Source organism: Lepisma saccharinum, chromosome 5, assembly GCF_977018435.1.
Source record: "Lepisma saccharinum chromosome 5, izLepSacc3.1, whole genome shotgun sequence".
Taxonomy (NCBI): domain Eukaryota; kingdom Metazoa; phylum Arthropoda; class Insecta; order Zygentoma; family Lepismatidae; genus Lepisma; species Lepisma saccharinum.
Genome location: NC_139233.1, coordinates 45781486 through 45808502, shown reverse-complemented (window position 1 = coordinate 45808502; position 27017 = coordinate 45781486). Strand labels below are relative to the sequence as shown.

The window sequence follows — 27017 nt, the reverse complement described above, 5'->3', positions numbered from 1 at the left end:
TGCTGTAGTGTAGAATAGAAAGTAAATTTTATAGGTAATTTTAAATCTTTATTTCAGGACTTAAGCAATTTTATATTTTTGTGGGCTCTTTCAAAATTGTGTTGTTGTTAGTGTTTTATTTAAAGTGAGAAAAGGAATAGATTCATGACTAGCATTATGGGGAGGCGTACGCGTGATAATGTCACGTCTAGTTTTATTCCTTCTCCAAAGGGTCTTCCTAAAGACGCCAGTGTGGAGGGAACGCTGGGTCCAGAGAGGAGTGCTAACTGCACAGGGGCGGTTCATAAATCTGTCGGTGTTAATTCCTTGGGGGGAGGCCAGATAACTAATGAAGAAATTTTTGCCTTACTCCAAAATGTCCAGGGTACCCTGGAAGAAATGAAAAAAGATCAGCAGGAAACACGGAAGAGGTTAGAAAAAAATCAGGAAGAGCTTCAGAAAGATCATAACAATTTAAAAGACGATGTAAAACGCTTGGAAAAAGGTCACCAAGAACTAAAAGGGGAAGTGAAGAAAAATTTTAAAGATTTGTCCCAATCCAATAGGGTTGTTGAGGAAAGGATGGGTCAGCTTGAGAGCGAATTCATTGAGATTAATCAGATCACTGGCTCCAGAATAGACTGTGTAAGCGATAGGGCAAATAAATTAGAGGAAAGGGTCACCACTCTCCACAATAATAGAACGGAGGATATACGCATCCACACAGGAGGTGACTGCGAGAAAACTGCAGAAAATGTAATACAAGCAGCGATGGCAGAATTCAACAACGCACTGCAGCAACAGTATGATGCATTCCATCAAGAGGTTGCTTTGTTGAGAGAGGAAGTGTCGGGCCTTAAAAGAGACATCGTATCTGTAAGAAAGGATACAGAATCGGCTATCTCCGCGGTCACTCGACGGTTAGATACTTTCATAGATAAATGTGAGAGGCAAAGTTCACGGCCAACCTCAGTTACGCCCTCAAACAATGGCAATAATGCATACCTACATAGAGATTTGAAATTGCCCACCTATCACGGAACAGAGGATGAATTAAAAACCCACAATTACATGCAAGAAATGAGGACATACTTAGCGTTGTCTCAGGTACCATATGAGCAACAAGCCCAGGTCGCGGGGCTGTCGTTGAGAAACGCGGCTGCTAATTGGTTTACTATCCATAAAGGCAATATTACAGATTACAAGGGGTTTGAAAGTTGTTTTTCTCAAGAGTACCTGAGTGAAGAGAGACTCCTGAGACTGCGTGCTGAGCTCTTTACTTCTCGATACAATCCAGTCGACGGGAAATCTTTATGTGAATATGTTATGACCCTTGTCCAGAAGAACGCAATATTACCTTCGCCGCTCGATGATAGGATGTTAGCTAAAATGGCTATAAAGCAATTGCCTGCGTACGCTCAGAGGTGCCTCATTGGGTCACCGGTCGACACCTCTAAGCAGCTAATTAACCTTCTTAAGGAAATCCAAGAAACGTCGCATGCTGCAACTTTTCAACCAAACAATAGAGCGAGGATGAGACAGGTAAATTCGGTGCGTGGCGGAGAAACTGATAGAGACAGACGGAATAATTACGTCAGCCCAAGTGCGAGTTATTCTCCGGACAATGAGAGGAATGTCAACAGGTTCGAGAGGCAACCGCCTCAGGGCCCCAGACCCTTCACGCAGCAAGGCCGAGGAGGGGGGAGCTACGGCAGACGTAATGGTGGCAACCACGGGTCTAGGGGGGAGGAAGAGGCGAGTCGCGGACAACAGAGCTCGCGGTTCTTTTCTGCCAACAGTGTATCAGTGGCAAGGCAAAATGAGGAAGACTGTCCCTCCAATAATGAAGCATGACAAAAGGGAAATATCCGAAATGCGGAAAGACACTTAGGAAACCGGACTGCGATAAATGGATCTTTTGATTTATCTGGGGAAGAAAATACAAATTGTGAGGGTGAAATGGATGAATATGAAACTAAGGTAATGCAAGTTTATACAAGAGACGCAGTAAATATTAGCCACAATAACAATGGAAATGGAGACGTTGTTTGTTCGATATTTGACCAGCTCATTCAGAATGAAAATGAAGTTTCGAAAAGCGAGGTGCTAAGAATGCCTATTATTTCAGTTGGTATAGGTGGAAGCCATTATCAAGCATTGGCCGACTCAGGGGCTATGGTCACTTGTTTATCAGAAGAAGTGTGGTTGGAAATAGTAAAATGGAATCCTGATATCCCTCAGTTAAGCGTAGGGAGCATCAAAGTAATATCAGCCTTCGGCAACAAAGCATAAAAGGTGGTGACGCAAGCATACGTTCCGCTGTCATTTGGGGAAGTGACCACTGATGTCGTGTGTCTTGTAATTCGAAATCTAGTGAAACCAATTCTATTAGGATCAGATTTCTTGAAGGCGTGTCGAGCTGTCATTGATTATGATCGAAACATTGTGGCGATGACAATAGAGCAACAATGTGTTGAAATTGAATTCTTGTCGCAGGAAGAGGTGCAAATAACCGACGGGGTGCCAACCCTTTTTCTATCTTATGAATGCAAGGAGCCTATATGTTGTTGTGACGAGGCGGAGATAAAATCGTTAAGGGGTTATGTAAATGATAGTTTGGGAAAAAACGTGCACTCTAAGGAAGCAAAACCTCAAGTGACTGAGGCTGACGTGTATGTGTGCTCAATGGAAAATAATATCACGAAAGCTACAAGGCGACAGATTGATGATCACGTGATTACTACAGAAGGTCTAACCGGAGATCAACAAGCGGCGCTTCGAGATCTATTAATAGAATTTAGGGATATTTTCGATGAGAAGCCGGGGTTGGTCAAGAATTATGAGCACGAGCTTGAAATTACTGATGATAGACCTTGGGGACAGAAGCTTTATCCTATCCCCATGCAACATAGAGAGAAAGCTGACAAGCAAATTCAAGAAATGCTTATTTGGGGAATAATAGAGCAGAGACCAACATGCTACCTGAACCCTCTAGTATGCGTGAAGAAACCCGGAACGAATGATGTTAGAATTTGTCTTGACGCAAGGAGAGCGAATGAAGTGCTGAAAGCACAGCATGACGCCCCGCCCACTCCAATGGAGATTTTACAGAAGTTTGAAGGTAAACGCTACATTACTTGCATTGACTTGACCTCGTTTTTCCTTCAAATACCTGTCAAGGAAGAACATCAGAAGTATCTTGGATTCATATATAATAACGTTACATATTGTTACAAGAGGATGTGTTTTGGCCTGAAAACTAGCATGGCGAGTGCAGTTCGATGCTTGAAAGCTGTACTGGGTGAAGATGTCAGAGAATACTGCGACGCATATTGTGACGATATTACTGTTGCTGATGATGACTATGAAGAGCACTTGCGTCATTTGCGGATTGTTTTCAATAAGTTGAGGGATAGTGGACTAACGTTGAAGCTAAGAAAATGTAATTTCGCTCAAGAGGAAGTATCGTTGTTGGGAATGAAAGTATCTTCACAGGGCATAAGAAAAGACCCAGAAAAAATGCAAACGTTGCAAGATTTCCGAAGGCCAAGAAATGTGCGGGAGCTAAAGAGTCTCCTTGGCTTTCTGAACTTCTACAGAGCATTCCAGCACGATCATGCAGAGTTGACTGTACCTTTGGTAGAACTACTGAAGAAAAATAAGAGATTTATTTGGGGATCTCGTCAGGAAGAGGCATTCGTGAGAATAAAGGAGGCATTTTTACGTGATGTGATATTGCACCAGCCGTGGCAAGATAGAGAGTACTATCTAGAATGCGATGCATGTGACAGGTCTATTTCAGCGATTTTATACCAAAGAGACGATAATGGTGAACCTCGTATAATAAGTTGCTGTAGCAGGGTTCTAAATGATTGTGAGGGCAATTACACAATTACACAGAAAGAGTTACTGAGCATTGTTTATGGCATACAAAAGAATGCATTGTACTTAACAGATACGCATTTCATAATAAGAACTGATCATAAAGCTCTGAAATTCTTGTTAAGCTGCAAACTCGCAAATGCAAAGATAACGCGCTGGATTCTTGTCTTGCAAGCCTTGGATTTCGAAATACAGTATATCAGAGGGTCGGAAAATATGGCTGATTACTTGTCAAGGTACCCTAGTGCTGTAAGAAAGGGTCCCTGTAGTGATCTGAAGGCCCCTGGAATAGTCGTGGCGGCCGTGCATTTCAACCCTCCAACAGAGCTTGTGCAATCCATGCATAGGTTGCCTAAGCTGCAGGCGGATGATCCAGTATTAGGTCATATTATAAACGAATATGGCGATAAAGGGTGTCAAGATGTAGCGAAGCAGGGGTTTCGATACACCATCAAGGATGGCATATTGTGTAGAAAGGAAGGATGCTTGCTAAAAATGTGTGTGCCCGGAAGTATTACGCGAGAAGTAATAGACTTTTATCACAAAAGAGGTCATTTTGGGGAGTGGAAAACATTCATGGCCATTTCAGAGCACTTCACATGGCGAAAAATGAGAAAACAAATCAGGCAATTTGTTTCGGAGTGTGATTTGTGCCAACGAACAAAACATCCTAATAAAGAGTTGAAAGGACCCATGCAAGCAGTGTTGGCAGAGGAGCCAGGAGTTCTAATTGCTGCCGACGTCTACGGGGCCCTGCCTAAGGCAAAATACGGCTTGCAATATTGCTTGGTTCTTTGTGATGTTTTCAGTAAATATGTTGCAATCTACGCAATGCGGAAAGTTACCACCAGTGCCATACTTAACAAAGTGTTGAATGAGTTTTTACTGCTGTGCCCAAATGTACAAACAATCATAACAGACCAGGGAACTCAATTCAAGGCGCATAAATGGAAGAGGTCGCTAGCCGATAGAGGTATAGAAGCTCAGTTTGTTAGCGTAAGAAACCAGAAAGCAAACCCGGTGGAAAGAGTAATGAAGGAGTTAGGGCGCCTCTTTAGAGCTTACACGAGCCACAATCACAAGCAGTGGCCTTTGCACGTTCCAGATATTGCCAGATGCATCAACATGGCTACACATTCGAGCACAAAAGCATCTCCGTATGAAATATTTTTCAACCGGAAACCTGATCAGGAACTCATGAAGCTGTTTCGCTTGCCTCAGCTGAACGCTTCCCCTCCATATGAGTATAAACTTCTCAAAGTTAAAGGGAACATACAACTAGAAGCAGAGAGAAGAAAGAGAATATATGACAAACATCATACAATATCCTACAAACCTGGTGATCTAGTTCTCCGCAAGACCAACGTGTCCTCGGAGGTTGCAAAAGGGGTCTTTAAGAAGTTCGCCCAGCTGTACGAAGGGCCCTTTTCGGTCAGAAATGTTGTAAGAGTTAATTCCTATCAGCTGTGGGACGTAAGAAACGACAAAGACGGCGGGGTTTATAACAGCAGCCATTTAAAGCCCTACGTCACGGCCCAGGAAACAGCCGGAGAAAGCCATGGAGGGTCGAGGTGAGAAGAGCTGGTCATACAAGAGACCGTATTGTGCCGCTGGCATTGGAAAAAGAAAAAGAAAAAAAAAAGGAGAAACAAAATAAAGTTCACAATTTTAAAGAATATTAGTGTTATAATCTTGTTCATGTGTGTAATATAATGTTGTAATATCAATTTACATCTATATTTCTTATTAGTTATTATGGCGTAGTCTTATAGGTAGCAGGGGATAGGTCCCCCTAAAAAAATAATAACAATCATTTATTAAATTACAAGGAGTACGAAATCATACTGTAGAGAGCTTGCCCTACTGTATGATTACGTAGGGGGGATGTGAGGCAACCACCAGTTTAGTATTTCTTTTTCAATAATTATATACATATTATTTTTTTTGTATGTGTTTCGTGTGTAGTTTGCGCTCTTCTCTGGAGTATAAGTGATCCAGTCAAGGAGGACACTGACGAGAAGGTGCGGGTAGAAATTTTGTATTTTAATTATATATTTTCTTTCTTGGGTTTATATTCAACATTAATCTATTCCTATTCTCCTGGGGTATTTGGGTTATAGTTAGGGATTAGTTGAGGTCCAGTACTACCAGTGTACCCTCATATACGGTCCATAACAGATTACGGGCAGCTGGATGTGGAATTTTAACATGTAGTGTAACAAAATACGCAAGAGGGCAGCACCTCGTGTGACTGACCAAAAAGGACTCTTGTTGAACACCCCCTCTGCCGGTCAGTCCAAGAACCACCCCAGGGGGGAGAAGGGGGAAGTTTTTTTTATGTTTTTTTCTCTCTCTTCGAGGAGAGAGTCTACAAAAAGACACAACAAAGATATAACATGGCGGAATAGAAGGACATAGTAAAACAGCCTGTAGAGAGTGTGCGAGTGTGCATTGTGCAAATAGTGCGGATAAGGATTTTTTGACATGTGTAATATCGAAGCAAGGATCTTAGGAAAGGATTGGACACAGTGAAAGAATGAAGCCGCAGAAAGAAAGTGTGTAAAGAAGAGGACTGGACTAGCTTAGAAGGAATATGCAGGTGAGAGTGCAGTGAATAAGGGCCCCAACGAAAGGAGCCGGGACTTAGTTAGTGTGTGTGCATGGGGTAAACAAAACAAATAGTAGAGGCCTCTAATAACTAAGACGGAACTGTAAATACAACAAGAAGCAAAAGTATATACTTATAATGTTCACAATCATTTAATCATATTTTTTCAACAACGCAGAAATAATAAATTCAATATTTGTATAAATATTATTGTACTAATTGTTTTTTTATGAACAAATTATAGTGCTCACGGCGGCGAGGTGGGGAAAGGGTTAACACCTACGTAAACTTTCATAAAGAGTCTCATGCCATCCCTTTCGCCTCTCCCCGTTGTGTGTCACAATATGAATAGGTAAATTTACATAAAATATTCTTTGGATAGTAGAATTTTGTGGAAAAACAGAGAAAGTTATTTTACGAATATGAAAAATCGTTCTATTAAACTTTTGATAGTCATGAACGAAAAATATCATCATAGCATTTACTAAATTTGATACTTTTGTCCAAATAAGTTGGTAACTAAAAAATAGTCCTGACTGAATTAGAATTAGTAAGCAATACATGTGTGAGTTAGTGAAGCGTAAGAACTGTAATAAATCGGGTACCACCATAGAACCTAAACAAGCATTATAGTACAGTAGTACCATTAGTGGTTAATCAGGAATTTCTTCAACACAGTTTTTAAAATCTATATTAATGAATTCAAGGGATAGCTTCATACGTGTTTAATTTTTGACTATATTTCCACATTATTTTTATTAATACTATATAACATATAAAATAGTGAAAAATGTTCAACAATCACTGGAAATAAATTAAAGCTTTTTTTTCTTCAATTTAGAGAACATGCTCGCATAATGCTTCATCAGACCCATCTACATTTGTTCAAGAAAACCTATTTCTTAGGAGGACTGAATAGTTTGTCAGAGTCCAAATATAGTTTGTTCCATATTAACTGACTTAGGGGGTTCCCCGATAGCGTGGTGGTAATGTAATCAAGAAATCAAGGTGTCATGGGTTCGATACCCAGGTGGATCCGACTTTAAGCTGAAAGGCCCAGTCCAAATTAGTCTTGCTGTGCATAAAGTTGACTTAAAACACCAAATCAATCAATCAATTAACGGACTTAGTAAGAGTTATAGTCAGTTCATTTTCGTAACATCTCCAGCTTACTTAGAGTGTCCAACTAGCGAGCCTACGAACAGCCTAGAGCGTGAGCAACAGGGTTAGCGATAGGCGCTCCTTTGAGATGACGTCAGCGGCGCGCTCGTTGATTGGTGCATTCCGGAATTAAGACTCGCTTTCAAACAGCCAACGCAAAACAGCCAGAGATGTTACGGAAATAATTCCACTATACCATAGGAATAATTTCAACTTGCCTTCTAACATCTGTGCTGTGGATTTTGAAATTAGTCCATGCGATTGTGAAGAAAGGACTTGATTCTTTTAATATAAGAGTGGTTTATTCCCATTGGTTTTAAAGACCATGGAATATTGTATTGTATTGATTTGGTTTATTTTACTTCGCTTTCCTGCCAGTTTTGGCAAATCGCGAGGATGAGAGATGATATTATGTAGAACGCCCCCATGCCCAAGTCGGGATTCTAATCCGGAACTCCTGGCGTCGTAACGCGCTGTGCTAACCACTCCACCACGGAGGCCGGCAGAACATGGAAGATTATGCGTGCGGGTCGTACAAGGGATGCTCCTGGATAAACAAAAAAGAATCGATTAAGAAATTTGAATATCGCAGGTGCAAAAAAGAACTTCGGGTTTATCAAATTCCCTAGTGGGATAAAGATTACCTTGGTGATTTCTTCGTTATAAAAAACTCATACAGAATGGACCATGTTATATTTTTCAACGATACAGAAAAACGAAAGTACCCGGAAAAATAATTGGTCTGTAATCAGGGTCGCGGGTCCGAAACCCGGCCTGTGCATTTGTGTTATTTGTAAGTGTCCCTTCATCAATATTATCATGTCATCACTCATCGTCATCTTTGTGATTGCGATAGGTTGCAGAAAAGCGATGTAAAATAAACCAAGGCAATCAATCAATCAAGACACCTGTAATTTTACAAATAGAAAGAAAATTCTTAGTGGAAAATGAAGAAAATGTTACAGATGAAGCAATACTATTGACACGAAAAAGTAGTTTTTAAACGGAGTAGTTTTAGTGAGTAATGGAAGTTTTATGGTAAAAATAGAAGGGGAAAATGTAAGTTTTAGGATGAAAAGGAAAATTTGAGGAAAAGGGGATTTTTGGGGGGAAAGGGAATTTTTGCGGAAAGAGGGAGAGAACTCCCCAAAATCAGTCCCCTGGAAGTCAAAGCTTTGAGCAAACATAATCTTCCTCATCGGATCTCGCTTGAAGTCAATATTGAAGCCGGAGCCTGGTGTTTACCAATAGCACATCGGGGGGGTTATTGCAAAGCTTATTGCCGATCGCTCGGCTCATCACATTGAAATCTACCCTTACAATCCACCCCCTATCCCCAAACTCTCCCTCTCCGCAACTGCCCCCTTTTACTGAAGCCTGAAAAACTTATTACCAATGTGGTGGAAAGGACGAGATGTGTGTTGAAGGGGAGAATGGAACGATACCGACCATGGTTAACTTTTTCTTTTAAGAACGTTACGTTCTACCCCCCCCCCCCTTTCCTACCTCTCCCTTTCCGCCCCCGAACTACTGGTTTTGCTTTTTGTTGGTTAACCTGTGTGGAATGCTGGACCTGATAGACAAGTGGCGTGGTTGCATCAGCGGTTTCTAATCGCTGTATATCGATAAAAACGATTAGCCTTTAATATTATACCTAGAAAAGAGAGGAAGGAGAGGATTTTTACAAAAGTACATGTTATTTTAAATTAAAGAAAATATTAAAAGCGTTGCTTAGTCATATTTTCCAGTTTAAAAAGGAAAATGACTACTTATTATAACGGTAATGTATATGATTGAGATATATGAACCATTTGAACTTAGGATGACACAGTAATGACTCAACTAGTTTTTAGTACCATCTAACTTTAGCACTCATTAGTACATTTCAACTGTATTTTCTAAAGAAAGAACGCTGATAGATAATGTACATGCTAAAAACCTATACACTTCGATTGCTTTTGGTCAAATCATTACAGTAGTTCATATTGTACTTTCTCTTTTGACAGAACTAAGTGTATTGTTGATGTGCGCAACAATGAAAGAGGATTCTAGTTTTTTGACTGAATCTTAGTCGTGGAAACTTGATCTGTGAAATAGAAGGAGAGAGAGAGAGAGAGAGAGCATTGCCACAAGGTATGTTCAATTGATAGACAGTCATACCATTCTTTTAACCGTATATAATAGATTTCCAATGTTACCGCATTTTCGAGAGAAAATAATAGTATTATTTTTAGTATAATCTTAATGTGTGCGTGTGTCTTTAGTATACGATATGGAGGGAAAAGCAAAACTGATTTCATCTAATTTGTAAAATCAAGATTTAAAATATTTAATCCTCTCCAATCTCTAGAATATAAAATGCAGAAACTTGTATGTGTAGTAGCTACAGTTCTTTCTTAATAGTAACCATGTGCTCAATTATAAAATGTCATCCTGAACTAGAATAGAGCCACGTTATTATACAGGTATACACTACTGAAGATAAATTGCTACTGCATCGATATATTTTTGGATATCTCTAAATTTTCTAGCTGTAGCTATCATGCCAGAACATCCAAAAGTTACAAGAAACGCAGGTTTATACTTGTAAACAAGGGTGCCCGCAGGTTTTTTCTCAAGGGGAGCAGCAGTCCTCAGAGTGGGGAGGGGGGTCGTGGGAGATGTTATCCCCCCAGTTTAAGAAATTCTCATAAAGCATCCCCCACTAGAATAATTTGCATAGTAACTGCATTTTCTCCATCTAGATATATACAAGCATTCCCCATTTTTCCAAACTGGGCAAAGCACACCCCACAGCTAGGAATTTCCACTTCGAGCACTGGCTGGAGAGCATATAAGATTCCATATCATGCTCTTCAGTCATAAAAGAACTCATATTTTTATTATTATTAATTTTTAATATTATTGTTATTACAAATCATAAAATTGAAATTGAATTCAAAATACCTCGGCGCTTTGTCAAGTTGAGACTTGAATCCTCCAATATTTAAATAGAAACTAGATTCGACTTGCTTTCTTTCCATAAGCATCTGTCACTTAGTTGATGAACAGTTGTTTGTTTTTTTGTACTTTTCACGATGCAGAAATATCAAACAGAGACCACTTAATTTGCTGTCTTTCATGGAACCCCTGTTTTCACGCTACAAATTCAGCACATAAATTACACTAGGGTATTCCCTGATATCTCAAGGGGCAAGTGCCCCACCCCTCCCCGGACCCTCTCTGTAGGCACCCTTGTAAAGATTAATAGTAGGCCTATACGCCAATCGTGTAAAAAGTGTGTATAAACAACATTTGTTTACTGCTTTCACGTTGTATAAAAGTGACGAACCTTGCTGTAAAAAAATATACCTGGCAACACTTCTTTCATTGATAAAAGTCCGCCTTTTCCCCTACATCCCTTTTGTGTACTTCGGATAGCGATATCTGGGTGAAAGCTGAGTCACCCTGTTGTGTCAATATCGAACGGCATAATACCTTACACAACACCCACCCACACATACACCATCACACACACACACACACACACACACACACACACCCACACACACACACACACCATCACACACAGACACACACACACACCAGGCGTTTCTTGAGCAAAATAACCCCAATCGACAACAATGGATCTCTCCCTTCCCGCCAAAGCATAATCGGGCTTCTCACTACCAAACAGCGCAAGGGATCATGGGAAACCGAGCAACATAAAAAGGGAATTGGTTTTTCCAATGAAGTCGAAGGGAACGATTTGCTTTCCCTTATTTTTATGTATTCCCTCGTTCCCTACAAGGTATGGTTGAAAAGTCATTTATTTCTTGAGGGGGAATGCATGAATATTTTTTCATCTCCTAGCAGACAACCTTGTGCTGCACCCTGTGGTTCGTTTTCAAGAAATTGCTCCTTTAATTAAGAATATGGCTTCCTTCACTTCAGCTTTAACGATGCTTCTTTAATGGTTGGCTATTAAGTGCGGTGGAATTTCGTTTTTTAATTAGAAAACTTATGCATAAACGCTTAAAAACGCTATACTTCATTCTACCACGGTTCATGAGCGTATAAGGCACCATATTCGCGTTCCTTAATTTCCATGTGTTCCGTATATTGCCTCGTTATGTGTGTATTAGTCTCACGCTTTAAACATGAGGAATTAAACACCGACACTTCGAGAACTTTTCATAAACACTGGAATATTTACTGTTCTTTAGCATTTAATAAATATTTATTTGCATACATCAAAGAACATTATTCACATGACTACAATTTATAGTTCATCGGTCATTTCTTTCATTTTTATACATCCTCATTAGTAGAGCCCGGAAGTTTGGCAAAATGCCTCTTTTTATCTACTGCATATATTGATAAATTTTTTCCGGATATACGTTTCTCGTGTTGTTTCGAATGTTTTAGAAGCCTTTTCATTTTGCCTATTTTGCCTATTTGGGACCCCACTGCCTATTTTTAATTATAATGCCTTTTTTTTGCCTTTTTCAATGAAATTTGACCATTTTTTAAAAAAAAAATGTGTATATAAATTATTTTTCTCCCAAAAAACGTTGTTGGCATTTATTTTTCTTTCGTTTATTATGTGAATAATTTTCGTCTTATTTAAGTAATATTGAACTCATGCATGTTTCAACATTGCTGAAGGAGAAAAGTGTGAGAAAAATGTATTTCATGCTCAGTTAGGATATTGCCTTTCGGTTAACATTTCCTTGTGCATGATTGACTGCTGAAGTGGACAGGTTGATTTCGAACACAAAGAAGATATTTCTGAAATCTCCCTCTTGAACCCGAAAATTTAAGGAAGTTGCATCTGAGCTTAGTTTACCTCCGCAACCAGTCTTGACCAGATGGGGAACCTGGATATCAGCAGCTATATATTATGCTAACAACCTTCAAAAAATCAGTGAGGTGATAGATGCTCTTCCAGAAAATGAAGCGGCTTCAATTCGTGAAGTGAAAAAACTCCTGTGCTATTCAAGTTTATTTTTGCACATTATGGTGCATTCCCAGAGACAATTACAATTACAGAACTTAAAAAAAACACCTTGTAGCATCCATGAAAATGTACGATGGCAGAACTTACCATTGGAAACTTGCTATAAAAATCCACTCTTCGCCGTATAGTTAGGCAACAAACTTTTTTTCATGTTATCCACATTATCCACAGTCAAACTCCGCAATTTTGTCTGTGAGCATCACCTTACGTGCTGAAAATAATCTTTCAACAAAAACATAGTCAGTGGTGCAAACTTCAATGCTGAAATGTTAGTTTCCAAGGCGTGAAGCCACTAAGTGACCCGAAAGTGAGCAAGACCACACAGATAAGATCAGTTTGGATTGTACAGGTAACAGTCGCACCAGACATTTTGTTTTGTTTAGAGCTTTGGAAAATCACAATGGACTTGGAGGAAGGGAAATCGACAGAGGTACTTTTCAAACACGTTCGTCATTGAATTTTGTCGTGACTTAATAAAGGAAATGCATCTGTGTGACATAGAAAATAAACCCTGTAAAACCTTTAAACATATATAAAAACAAAAAAGGCTTGATTTAGACGCATAAACCTAAAATAGGTTCTAACAAGCAAAATAGCTATTTTTAGGCACCATAGAACTTCATCAGTTGTTGTGTTTATTTAACGAAACGCTGACATAACTTATTTCTTACATACCTGAAATGGAAAAAAGTAGGTTAAGAACCTAAATTCCGAGGTCTAGTTACGGTATAATAAGTTATACTTTCCCGATTGGGTATGAACTTAGAAGTATTTAACGTTCTAGAAATAAATATTGTTTTTTTTTTTTAAGTAGTATGCAAATAATTGATTCGATATGCTCTAGCTCAGTCGCTGTCGACGCTGTATGAGTATCGATTTTAGCCATGATCGCATTGACACTCAAATAACGTAACATCTGTCGAGTATCGCGTGACTTGCTATGTTTATTTTTAACATTTTAAACATTTTTGTTAAAAATTTATGTAAAATAATAACCCACAGCGCGACAGCTTTTGAGAGCCTTGGCTTACCTACCGACTGCTGGTCTCCCTCCCACACTGTTCCTCCGTCACCTGTTATAGCGTGGAGATCTTAGACCAGTATTGGAGTGATGGGTGGTCAGCCCGTCGAACCCCCAGCCGTTGTAGGTCTTCTCGACCGGGTTACCGCTCACTCATTCGGAGCTCCCCAATTTCCTCACGATGGTGGGTTGCCACCGGCCCTATACGTAGGCCGAATAAATTCCGACCAGAGCCGGATTCGAACCTACGCCGTCCCGCAGCGAACGATCTCAAGACGAGTGAACGCCTTAACCCGCTCGGCTACGGAGGAGGACATTTATGTAAAATCCAGACAATTTTTACCGTGAAGAGAAAAATCCACCCTAAAAGAGACATGTCCGAGGAAAATAGGACGCATAATAACTGTGTATGTATTAAACCTTTCGTGATATTGAAGTTACTGTATCTCGTGTTTTCTTCGCGACGGTGGTGACATCTGTAACTGAAGAGTTCCTCGCTTTGTAGTTACCTGTTCCGTCGTCACTTAAACAATAGTTCGGCAATGCAGACGAGTAACATAGCATATGGAAAGGATCACCATCCTGCATTTTCTGATTATTTGAAATCAATATCTGATTCTGGAAGTATTTTGAATGCTGATCACAGAAATGACATCCAATTTTTCCCATCACGTCAGGATTTTTCACAATTTCGCAATCAAAATTATCATATTCGCAATTCATTGCATTCATTACCTAATGCATCAAATTAATTTATGCAAGGGAAATTTAGGTTGTTTCCAAATGAATAAGTGAATCCGAAAGTATTTTAGTGTTGATCACGAAAATGACGTCCATTTTTTCCCCATCACGTTAGGATTTTTCACAATTTCACAATCAAAATTATCATATTCGCCATTCCATTACACCTATTACAGAACGCAAGAAAATAAATTTAAACAAAGGAAATTTCGGATGTTTACAAACCAATAGGTGATTATGGAAGTATTTTGAATGCTGATCATGCACATGACATATATTTCTTCCCATCAAGTCAGGATTTTCCCCTAGATCATGATTTTTCTTTAAAGAAGTTATCTAAGATATCAAGTTCAATCAACACACATTATAACATTGAGTTTTGGACATTTTGTGAAGGAAATTTGTATGAGGGATTTCGAAAATAGAATTTACGAAATCAAAGTTTACAATATTCATATCAATGTGTCTTGTGAAGATGGAAGGTGGATTATGTACATTTATACAGTCCCTACCAAAAGTTTAAGACCACCTTGTCATGTGTTTTTCAGACAAACAGACAAACTACATATGCAAGTGCTTTTCATGAAATAAGCACTTTAATACAAAATTGGAATTATTATGTAATGTTTTTGAAAGGTACATGAAGATCAAGAAAGTGTAAGGGCATATTAATGGACTTATAACTAATAGATGCAGTTAAAGGTACAATTTGTAAAATCATTAAATCTGAACTTTGAAAATATACTTGGAAACAAACATTTCTCCTGAAATTAGATGAATTAAGTGTGGAATTTTAATAGTCCATAGGTCCACCTTTAAGTTTCAAGCACATTTGCACACGTTTTCTCATGCTGCGGACTAATTTCTGGCATTCTTGGGGCGTAATCTCATTCCATACTTCGGAGATAATCTGGTCTTCGCTTACAGACGCTACCCTGGGGCGGCCGCAGTGTGGTTTATCAACCACTGTACCATGCTGCTTGAATTTGTTCGCCGCACAGGTTTTACTCACATTCAATGCGGCTGCAATTTCTCTATGAGACCTATTCCATCTGTACATACCAATTATTTGCCATTTCACGGCCACGGGCACAGATTTCTTTCCCCATTATCACGTAGCTTGCGATTCAAATAGTCTGTTTACTATCAAGCGTAACGAAAACAGGTTTGAATTACTCGAGATATGTCTTTCTGCGCCATCTATTGACACACATTTCAACTAATGACTGATGAAATTTGTTCACTCCAGCGCAGTCGCTGTGGAAGATATTGTTATCTGAAGACCCCTCAGTTTTCGCTGTACTTTTTTTATTTGCGAATTTTAGAAGAAGAAAAAAACGAGAAACTTTTTTGGATTTTTTTTGCGCCAAAACCTTCGTTCATGTTCCACAATATTGGAAAAAATTCAGTACTGTCATAACGACGTCGGTTACGTGTATAGTGTATACATATTCATCTGTACTTCAAAATGTTGGATTTTTCAGTTAATAAATTTAATTTTCCACTTTCGTATCTCAAGAACTACAAGACGTATGTATACCAATATTTTTTCGGCAATATATGCCTCACACACTATATTACTTCGATACAATTTCACTCCATATTTGTACCAAAAACTTTCGGTCAGGATTCATTTATGTGAAAAAATCGATGGTCTTAAACTTTTGGTAGGGACTGTAGTTCAAAATTGGAGGATTTGCATTGTAGAAAGCCAATATTTTACCATCATCTAAACAGAGCCATCTATTGAGGAAATCATGAAAGTACACATATTATTGTGAAATTAAGGTAGTTAATATATTGCTATTTTCTGAAAAAACTACACATGATGGGTAAAAATGGATTTCATTTTTGGAATCAGCATGCTGAAATTATTTAGGGGCAACAGTCATCTGTGAGTCATCCAAAGCCATGTAGGCCTGTGAATCGACTATTGAAAAGGTACCAACGTGCGTGACGTTAGTTTCACGATCGGGGCGAATAAGTATGGTGTGTTTATATTTGTTGGTCCAACAGTACGAGCCACTTAAATATTGTAAGGTTAACCGTAAAGACGATGGATTTAGTTAGAATGAAACTTAACTTTCAGAATACCTAGTTAAGCAACGCTGGAAAATGCACTTGGGGCACTGTTTTGTCCAGGGACGTTACCAAGACGAGATACGTCTCGGTCTCTTTTCAAAACGAAAACGAGACAGAGACATATACACTTTCAGTGTAGTCTCGTGCTGAACTTTAGTAATTTAAAACAGGGTTGTAAAAGGTGCAGGAATTTTAAATAAATTCAATTCCGGTCCTGGAGAGAAAATCATCAAGCGTAAATGGGTTCTGTACCGTAAAGAACCTTTTATCTGTACAGTATTTCAGTTCGGTCCAGGAACCTTTTTAACGGCTGAATTTCAATACGGTCCAGGAACCTTCTTTTCAGACTGATTTTAAATTCGGTCCAAGTATCTTTTTCCTCCTCAATTAAATACGGTCCAGGGACCTTTTTCCGGCTCAATTAAAATAAGGTCCAGGGACCTTTTTCCGGCTCAATTAAAATACGGACTAGGGACCTTTTTCCGGCTCAATTAAAATAAGGTCCAGGGACCTTTTTCCGGCTCAATTAAAATACGGTCCAGGGACCTTTTTCCGGCTCAATTAAAATAAGGTCCAGGGACCTTTTTCCGGCTCAATTAAAATACGGTCCAGGGACCTTTTTCCGGCTCAATTAAAATACGGTCCAGGGACCTTTTTCCGGCTCAATTAAAATACGGACTAGGGACCTTTTTCCGGCTCAATTAAAATAAGGTCCAGGGACCTTTTTCCGGCTCAATTAAAATACGGTCCAGGGACCTTTTTCCGGCTCAATTAAAATAAGGTCCAGGGACCTTTTTCCGGCTCAATTAAAATACGGAATAGGGACCTTTTTCCGGCTCAATTAAAATAAGGTCCAGGGACCTTTTTCCGGCTCAATTAAAATACGGTCCAGGGACCTTTTTCCGGCTCAATTAAAATAAGGTCCAGGGACCTTTTTCCGGCTCAATTAAAATACGGTCCAGGGACCTTTTTCCGGCTCAATTAAAATACGGTCCAGGGACCTTTTTCCGGCTCAATTAAAATACGGACTAGGGACCTTTTTCCGGCTCAATTAAAATAAGGTCCAGGGACCTTTTTCCGGCTCAATTAAAATACGGTCCAGGGACCTTTTTCCGGCTCAATTAAAATAAGGTCCAGGGACCTTTTTCCGGCTCAATTAAAATACGGTCCAGGGACCTTTTTCCGGCTCAATTAAAATAAGGTCCAGGGACCTTTTTCCGGCTCAATTAAAATACGGTCCAGGGACCTTTTTCCGGCTCAATTAAAATAAGGTCCAGGGACCTTTTTCCGGCTCAATTAAAATACGGTCCAGGGACCTTTTTCCGGCTCAATTAAAATAAGGTCCAGGGACCTTTTTCCGGCTCAATTAAAATACGGTCCAGGGACCTTTTTCCGGCTCAATTAAAATAAGGTCCAGGGACCTTTTTCCGGCTCAATTAAAATACGGTCCAGGGACCTTTTTCCGGCTCAATTAAAATACGGTCCAGGGACCTTTTTCCGGCTCAATTAAAATACGGTCCAGGGACCTTTTTCCGGCTCAATTAAAGTAAGGTCCAGGGACCTTTTTCCGGCTCAATTAAAATACGGTCCAGGGACCTTTTTCCGGCTCAATTAAAATAAGGTCCAGGGACCTTTTTCCGGCTCAATTGAAATACGGTCCAGGGACCTTTTTCCGGCTCAATTAAAATACGGTCCAGGAAAACTTTTATTCCCGATGAATTTGAATACGGTCCAGGAACATTTTTTCGGATCATTTTAAATTCGGTCCAGGAACCTTTTTTGAATGAACAATACCCAATTTGGACCGAATTTAAATTGTGCTATAAAAAAATTCCGGTCCTGCAGCTGATCCCTATAGAACCCATTAGAATTCATAGTCCTTTAACAACCCTGATTTAGCTAAAGCGCAGTCACTAAATCAATACTGCTTTACTATGGTTGGTTGGTTGATTTAGTGTTTTAAGTCCACTTTATGCACAGTAAGGCTAATCGGGACTGGACCTACAGTTTAAAGTGGAATCCGAACCATTATGTGCCTTGATTACAATGCGACGACGCTACCACTGCGCCATCGGGGAGGCCCTACAGCTTTACTATCGAACTTACACACACTACATTGTCTCTGTCTGACTGTTTAAAAATAGGTCTTGCATGTTGCTTAATGCAACTGTAAAGTAAAATGAACGACTGAAATGTTTCAAGACGAGAACGAGATGAACGAGACAAGACTTTCTCGTCTCGGCACTATCAGTCGTCATGCTCAACGATCCATCCGTGTCAACCATCGTTATCTCAGAAACTGCTAGGACTGCAGGGATGAAATTCATGTAATGCTAGCTCCGCTGTGCAAATTAAGCTTCTTGCTTTGGGGAGACGCCCACTCAGTGCGCTTATTTGTGATCTTATTTGAGAGGTCTTCCTTGGGGGGTATGCAAATTTGTATGCATGTTAATAGTGAGTAAACTAAACTATTGCCTTTCGGTTCTAAGTACCTTAGAATATTGGTTCTAACTAGGTCACTAAATACCGAGTGTCCCAGAAGTCTTCCTGATTACAAACTTTATCCATACCCGCTATACGCAATGTAGAGAACTGAAAGTGGTGTCAAAATGTTGGAAAACTGGCCAAGTTTATTTGTTGCAGGTTTCAGTAATGCGGTTGTAGTGTAGCAGTGTCAGTGCCAAGGAATCCGGAATTAATGCTCTTGACATCGGGTGGCATCTTTCCAGGACTTGACAGGATTTGGGAATGAAGATAAATTCCAATTTTTTAAATACCAACTTATTTATAATGGCAGATATTCTAGAGGAATGAATTCTGTACATTTGAAAGTTCCTCTGCACTGTTATTGGTGACCGGGTCTCGTGATACCAGAGGACATGCTGAGCTTTTTCCTGATTTGTGAACAGTGTTGCCAACGAGACGAGACTTTGGCCTGTCTCGTCTCGTGGAAATGCTGTCTCGTCTCAAAAATATTAGTTTGTCTCATGACACATGGTCAATCTTGTCTCGTCTCGAATTTTTAAAAGCCTGTCCCGTCTCGTCCCGTGGACAACACTATTTGTGAACATTTCCGGTTTTCTGGGCACTGACACTGCTACACTACAGCCACGTTACTCAAACCTGCAACAATAAAACTTTGTTAGGTTTCCAACATTTTGGCACCACTTTCACATCTCTACCTTGCATATAGCGGATATGAATAAAGTTTGTAATCAGGGAAAGACTTCTGGAACACCCGGTATTATGATAACATTTATGTGTAATTTAGAAACACTATATTTACATTCTAAGAAAACATAAACTCACACAGAATAAGAGCTATCGAACTAATAACACCAAAAACTTGACCTAATTTATACTTCCAAGTTCAAACTTAATGTTTATCTAACCTACACTTTAATACATATAAAATATCAGCGTATGCCACTAAAACTTAAGCTGAAAACGTCCTGCTGTTGGCTCCGTGAGGTTGGTCGCTTGCAGCGGAATGGGGCCCTTCTTTAATCCACAAGGCTTCATATTTTTCGGCAGGGAATTCTTTAATGGCTGGACCACGAATAGACAAGAATGATTTATCAACTGTGTTCGTTGCATAGCTAAGAAATTGTATCGTACATGTTTTTAAGTCCATTGTCTTTAAGGGGGATAAAAACATCGCTGGAACGGATATAAATACTCTTCCTTTGCCAGAGATTTGTTTTTGGTGGGGGCGAATCTCCTGTATCCCCTTCGGTTATTTCGCACACTGGCTAGCTCTACTATACCCTGTACAAGTTAACTGTAGACCAGGTGAACGAGAACAAGTTTCTGCGCAAGTAGTGACGCAAGACGGCTCCACCAATGAACAGTGAGAGAAACGAGATTGCGTAATTGGCGACTGGAGTTACCCGATTTCCCTGCTTCGCTCTGTAAGCGTTGCAAACTCTTGAAAGTGACAATATCGTGCGCACATGGCAAACGGACCGTATTTTTGTCTTCAGGTCCGTACGCTGTGTTTAAGAATTTCTTGGGGAAATATTAGGGATAAAACAGGAAGTTCAAATTTTGACAAGCCGTACATTTAGCATACGGACTAAGATCTGGACCGTACGGTTGGCAACGCTGCGCTTTCACCACTCGACTTCCCTCCTCCTCCTCTGCCGCTATGCGCGGCCCTGCTCCACAGTTACCTGGGACAGGGTATAAACAGTGGCTAAAAGCTACACAAACAATTTCTATCCACCCGTGAAATACAATTCACATTACTCCACCTGCCGGCCCCCGTGGCCGAGTGGTTAGCACATCGCGCTACGACGCCAGGGGTCCCGGGTTCGGATCCCGGCGTGGGCATGGATGTTTGTGAGTGTCCATTCATCAATTTCATCATATCATCCCCATCTTCGCAAATTAGCCAAAGGGGGCACGAAAAGCGAAGTAAAATGAAGCAAATCAATCACTCACATAACTTCACAATTAAAGCCAAATAGTCACGCTTATATAATCAAAATTAAGATTTTGGTGCTATCAAGTTTGGCACCCGACCCGCCCGGCCCTTAAGCCACCCATGGATGTGGATGCAGGTACACGAATAATGCCAGACTCATGGGCGGAGTTTGATCTTTTGCTTTGGGGAGGGGGGTAGACTCTGAGAAAAGCATATGATGTACCTCAGGGTTGTTGAATATCCCCTAGCTTATAAGGGGTCCGGAGGCCTTCCCCCGGAAATTAAAAAAAAAAAACTTAAAATCACTGAGTTTTAGTCCTTTTAGATTTGAAAATGTAAAATTTCCTCGCTTAAGTAAACAAATATTAATTAGTATATTGGTTGTCAGTTTTAAAAGAAGCAAAGCAGTACGATTATCGTATTTCATTATTTTTTTATTGATACAATACTCGTATTACTTTAAAAAAGTTACGGTAGAATAGTAAGCTTTAGAAATTTTAGAAAAATTAAATTGAAAAGTTCTTTTGATGCCTCAGCAGTAACTGTTGACTCAACACAAATTCATTTTACGTTTTTCTTTCTTCAACTGTACACATCCATCAAATCGTCTAAGACCCGCTATTGGGGCGCAATTACCGCACATGCCAAAAGTCAAGATTTGCTGTATGGCTTCATAACAAAAATGTAGTAACTGAACTTAATCATGTGTTATACTTAGGTCTTTTTTAAGATGGGGGCCAGACCCCCCTGGCCCCTCCAGAACTCCGCCTATGGCCAGACCCCGAAATCGCTTTCATACTCGCCAAATAACTGTCACATTTCCCACGCTAAATATTTGTGGTAAAAACTAACCTACTAACATTTATACCATGTAAGCCTGCTTTTTAACGAATTGATAATGAGAAACTCAATATGCTGACCGAGCCTCCCCGATGGCGCAGTGGTAGCGTCGTTGCCTTGTAATAAAGGGGTCCCGGGTTCGATACCCGGTGGAGGCACATAGTGGTTCGGATCCCACTTTAAACTGTAGGTCCAGTCCCGATTAGCCTTACTGTGCATAAAGTGGACTTAAAACATCAATTCAATCCAATCAATATGCTGACCAAGGCAGAAATTTATTTTATTATAAAACATAAACTAAACTTTAAAAAAAAAACTTTTATAAAACATAAACATAAACTAAACACTAAAAGTTTAGTTTATGTTTCATAATAAAATAAATTTCTGCCTTGGTCAGCATATTGAGTTTTTCATATCATGGAAACAAGGCTTAATGGTGTTAGAATTGATAATATAAAACGTACTATCAATGTTCATAGTTACCTTGGCAAAGGAACGAAATGACTAGTCATACATAACTATACATACGTATATTATCTTGCGTAATGCATACAAACAAATAATTGTCGTTCTATGTGTACAGTTTTGTATTGCTTATATGTTTGCTGTACACACAATGTGATTTTGAGATCCTATCTACAGTATTTATTAAGTGAATGTAATCAGTGGCGTATCCTGGTTTTAACTAGTGGGTAATCTCCGACACTTGATTCATCCACCCACTTCTGAAGTCTCCCTGCAAATTTACCTCAACATCCATACAGGATTTATGAATATATGTGATAAAAATGTTACCTTATTGTTGCGACCACTGTCGAATAATTGTTGTGATTGCACTTGCAGTTAATCTACGTTTAGAATTTCAAATAATAAAACAGGAAAATATAATAAATCTATAAGAAAAAACCTGTAACAAAGAATATGAAAGGAATGCGGTAGTGAAAAAAAACCGTCAATATTAATTGAAGTCTAAAATTCAAGTTACCCCAGTGTCCAGTTACTCGTGCATTCCCGATTTTTGTTTCTATACATGGAAGTTTAAGTTCAAGACCTGTGTACAAGAGATGTTACTGGCCTACCTACATTAACTATTTCCAATTTCTCCGGAAAAGATCCCGTTCCAAATATTTTCACACGCAAATATTGTATTATATCCATTGCCTTTAACTTCAGTAAACACAGCACTAGCACGAATACTAAACCACTAACAGCTAAACAAATATTACATTTTCGAATCGCTAATAGGAACAACAGCACAAAACCACCTACAACACGCATTCAATTCCCTGCGCCAATCTTCTATTGTGGTTCCTTACTCCTTGACTCAGAATTAAATTCCCTATGGATGCTGAAAAATTCCCTTTCCCAGCTTTAAATTCCCTGCGATGCGCAAGGTTCTATAAGTTGGAATCATTGCTTTTTTTGTTTATATATTTTATTCATACATCTTTTATCTTTATGATCATTATTAATCTAAAGCGGGGGAAAAACAACTTAAATTAACTAATTTATGTGTACGTAATAATTTATTTCTGATAGCTTTCCCTTTTAAAAATTATTCATTTCTGTGAAAGAAGTACTGGTTTTGAAGGCTACAAAGAAAGTAATCACGCATCTTAAAATACAAAAATGAAAAAAAGTAAGCATATAGTTTAATTATTTCATTAATCGATTGATTAAATTGTTATTTGACGTCGCTTTTCTGCCACTTTTGGCTAATCACTACGAGTGATGATATGACATTGATGAAGGGACATTTACCAAGAACACCCAGACCGGTATTCGAACCCTATAGCTCTGGCGTCGTAGGGAGCTGTGCTAACACTCCGCAACGGAGGTCGGTGTAATTTCTTGAATTTTTAGTTCAAATTTTAATTTATTTAATTACCTTCATTTTCAATATTAAAGTTTTTTTTCCTTTTACAATATCTGTTGAAATAGCAGAGATCAGTAAGACAGAAGCAAATGTAAAATGAGAATTAACATAGAATTGGTTCGCAAATGTTGTTCAGATTTCCCTGTTTCTCGCGCATTTTCAGATGTATTTTCTCTACTTTCTTTTTCAGTACGCACTTTGTGAACCCAGAATTCTGTTTTTTCCCGAGAAATTTCCCTGTCGTAAACAACACAGCTCCTACGATACAAAGGCCATCGGGGAAGAATGGCAGAAGAGGGTGCCACTGCCAGCCGTGGGAATGGCAAAGGCTCTGGGGTGGAGAGTGCGACCGATGGACTCTCTCCAGAAGGAGCTTACCCTTGCCACGGAATAACCGCGCCTGAGAAGCAGTGTTTCCTTCCCCTCCCGTCAAGGGATTTAAAGGGAGCCGGTGGAATCTCACCCTGACGTCACCAGATTCCACCAGCTGGAGAAAAAGCCTCACGGACATTCCGCGGCAAACGGTTGAAAACATTTGCGCGCTGGAAGCAAAGAAATATGTGACAAAGATTGGTTCGGAAGAATATTGTGAAGAAATAAAAAAAACAACTTTTTAAAAAATTATAGCCGGATCATCTCCGATTACCTAGGTGACCCAGAGTATACGCCGCTGAATGTAATGCACATGCTCCACTGTACAACTACTTCATATTTGTAAAAATGTGAGAGTGATACTCTCAGAATACACAATTGCCACTCTGCAGCCATCTATTGGCCAAAGTTTGAAATTCTACCTCGTTGATTTCCAGAAGGTAGTGACATCTGCTGAGCATCAAGAAAGACTCGTGTATTCTTGGTTCGTATGTTTGATAAATGAATTAGTATTTCACATTTTAAGGTAGGGTTCAGGACAAATTACGGTGTATACAAATGCTAACGTCATAAATCAGTTTTGGTGACGGAAACTCACAGGAAACGAAATAAACTGTAATTCTAGTAATGTGGGAGCGTAACGACACTATTCTTTGTGTCACTTTGGTCCTTCTTGGCATTCACACCTTGCGAAGTAATGTTTCAGCATTCAAATATCCACTACTGACTATGTTTCTGTTGAAAGATAATTTTCAGCACATGAAATGATCCTCACAGACAAAAGGCGGAGTTTGAGTGTGGATAACGCAAAAAGATTCATGGTGGTCACTAGGACCATGATAAAATTCAAGTATAATTCCTGGTTTTCTAGGCGAACTTTAAAAAAATTCAAGGATACAAGCAGATGTATTCCAACCTTACGTATTACCGACTCTCACCCTTCCTTCCACACACAAAAATATTGACAATATAAAGGGTTTGTATGATTCCAATGCACCAAAAAATTTACCTAATCAACTTCAAGCTTATTTTGTAATAATCTTCCATCTGCCAGATAGATTGTTCTGTAAAAGACACTAACAAAGTAAACGGATTGAGAAAATTTTGTTTTATTTTCTGTGTAGCTTTCTTTTTCATTCTCAAAAAAATGAATGAAATAAAAACTAAACTGGGAGAAACTCATTTATAAACATGTATAGATTTAAGGGGATTTGGATTAATAGAAGTTGCAATTTTTCACGTCTACGGAAAAGAAATGGAGTAGAGAAAACATCCGCTTGTACCTTATTTCATGTCTTGCCAAAATTCATGAATAATTTCCATAGCCAATAATTCACACATAATTTCCGGAGCCAATAATTCACGTGTAATTCCCGGAATTCAAGGAATTCCAAGTGAGTAGCCACCCTGATATTGTGCAGCAACTTATACATACGAATTTTCTAACAGCACAACTGCAGTATTATAATAATTTGTAGATAATTTTGAAAATGATATAAAGAAATAAAAATTAGTTTAGAAAATTAATATTTGGTTATTACGGTTCTTGTGAAATTTTGATTTTAACGATTGATCTAATCTAATCAGAATTTTTCAGAAATTTTGTACCAAATTAAGTCTTTTTGCAACCTATTTCAGGATTTTTGGAACCTAATTTAAGGTTTTTAGAACCTATTTTAGGATTTTTAGATCCTATTTTAGGATTTTTAGAGCCTATTTTAGGATTTTTAGAGCCTATTTTAGGAGCCTAAAAGCACACTTTTTAGAACCTAATAACCCGAGGTCTCGTTATAACATATTGATTGCTGCCTCAAGATGAAATGTGCATTGTGGAACGTAATAATATTGAGTGTGACAATTTTTGTAGGATGTTTTTCAGACCCTATGTAGTTAAAATCTGCCTAAAAAAGATGTGTTTGTGTACTGATTGCCTAGATTTGCCATAGCTGTAGCGAGCTGCCAATTATGCTTCAGTTTCCACAAAGGTGTAAATCTGACATAATACTAAATGAAACGTAGGATAATTGCAGTGAACCTCACGATATTTTCAGTACTTTCCCACTACATTCTTCGGTTAAAGGGATTCTAATTCATTTTATACCCAACCCTCACGCTAGCCAATCTTTCCTGCAAAATACTGACTTTCCGTATAATGGGAAATTCGAAAGTACCGTAAGACTTTGAAATGTTTGTAGCATGTTTTTGGCAATTGTCAGTGTGTTTGTGAATATTTTTGCTGCTTTGTTGTGTGTGTACCAAGCGTACAATCATACATCCAACCCTGAAAGATCAAAACGGGCGGAAGAAAATAAATTAGGGTATGTTTGGGGTGACTTTGACACCGTAACACTTTTGTGTAGCTATATTCCTCATCTCCACTGGCGCGGTGTCAAAGTAACCCCTCTACAACATGTGAAAACACTTAGGGCCCATTGTAAAATGGATGAATCAGCTTTGCAAGAATTTGTTTTACCATTTGTATTGAATAATCCGAAAACTAAACAAACGTTACATCGTGACAAAGCTACTGGTAGGATTTTCATTAAACAAAGTGAAGACAAATCAATACCGGTATAAGTTTGATAGACTATAAAGCAAAGTACATACCGGTACGGTACATTTATGTTTATGATTCACAAAAACGAAAACGGTTGCTAGGAACCTATAGCCACCGGTTACGTTGCTTGAAAAAAAGAGAACAAAACACAATTATGTTGGTGACAACTATGGTACAAAGTCTGAGCAGATCCGGAGTCTTACAAATTTCAAATGTTGGAATCGTCATCACAATTTGGACAAGTGTAAACTGGATCTATAGTACTGCCTTCATTGCATATTCCGCAGATCCATTTTGCACATTGGCCACATTTAATCCCGTCAGCAGTTCCTCTGTGATGTATCCATTTCAACCCGCAGATTCCACATAGAATTAGGGTCCATTGTCCACACGTGTGCGGTCTTATGTTTCGTTTCCGTTTCTTCATGGATACGGCTGTTTGCTGCCCTTCCTTCTGTCGTGTTCCTGCTACA

At 39.1% G+C, this 27017-nt stretch overlaps 1 protein-coding gene across 3 annotated transcripts in view; it reads left to right on the top strand.

Annotated features, from left to right (window-relative positions):
* LOC145988347 (lipase member I-like) overlaps window positions 1–27017 on the top strand; it is an 82725-nt gene that overhangs the window by 14692 nt on the left and 41016 nt on the right. For all 3 annotated transcript variants that reach the window (XM_083123217.1, XM_083123218.1, XM_083123216.1), the window contains exon 2: window positions 9637–9763. The gene's annotated coding sequence lies outside the window, so the exon portion shown is untranslated. The remainder of the gene's footprint in view (window positions 1–9636; window positions 9764–27017) is intronic.